Genomic DNA, 1,178 nt, shown 5'->3' on the forward strand with positions numbered 1-1,178 from the left:
GAAAGACATGAGGGTGTTGCCTCAGTTTATGTTTGCAATTATTGCTCAGAGGAGACAGAACAAAGAAGCTCCTATTTATAACCCAAGTCTAAAGGGAGAAGGGAGCGGGGAAGAATCTTAATCATGAGAAAACACAATCCACTAGTGGCATTAATAAAATAAAATAAAACAAAACTGTAGTTTAGCAAAAGAACAAACTGTCTTGGGGAAAATAAATAACTCCTCATTTCCTGACTCCATATACAGGGTTCTCTAATGCCATTTTATGTACTAGTGATGAGAGCCAGGTTGAGGGTTGGCCAATACTACTGGAGCAGATGGGCTTTTTGGGAGAAGCTGAGTCTGGAGCAGGGCAGGCACAGAAGATTCAGGCCCAGACATGCCTCTGCACTGTTAACCAGCAAAGCCAATGAAGGTCACGTTTATGAGTGCACCTCTGATCCTTTGCTCATTTTTCAGGGCTGAGACCTCAGGAAGTGCTATGAGAGAGGAGGGATCAAAGCTCAAGAACAGTGTTGGCTACTTGGAAAGGATTTTGGTTAATCATGTACAAATGGCCTCAAAGTTCAGAATCCCATCTTGTTTGGGAATAGATGAAATAGGTGCTGAGGGAGGCCATGATGGCTGTCTCCTTGGCATGCAAGAGGGGCTGTCCCAGTCTTACGAGAGGGCACGCGCCTCACTTTATGGTTTATTCCCTCTTTTGCCCTCTCTTCTTTCCTCCCTCCCTCTGTCCCTCTCCCTCCCTCCATCCTTCTTTCTCTTACTCTCTCTTTCTTTTACCTGCCCCCTTTCCACTTCTCATTCATTCAGCCCTTCACCTACTCATTTTTCATTCAACGAATACTTCTAGGTTTTTAGAGTTCAAATAATGTTGACCAGTGCTTAATGCTGTAGTAAAGAAGCAGGATTTCTTGCCTCCAAGATCTTACATCCTTGTTGTAGAGATTCTGATATCACTATTTTGATCACTGATAAAGTAATTTCCATAATGGGCTAGGCTTATATTTTAAGAATTCTTGGAGATTCCATCTCTTGATTATTTAGTCCTATTCATTCAAACTTTCCTTTATTTTTTCCTATCTCTTCTTTCCTTTACATTTCCAGAAATGGAAAGACACTTTATCTTCTCTTTGTAAAAAACTGAATTTTAATAAGTATCAACAAATAAATCAATT

This window comes from Trichechus manatus, unplaced genomic scaffold (genome assembly GCF_000243295.1).
Source record: "Trichechus manatus latirostris isolate Lorelei unplaced genomic scaffold, TriManLat1.0 scaffold00065, whole genome shotgun sequence".
Taxonomy (NCBI): Eukaryota; Metazoa; Chordata; class Mammalia; order Sirenia; family Trichechidae; genus Trichechus; species Trichechus manatus.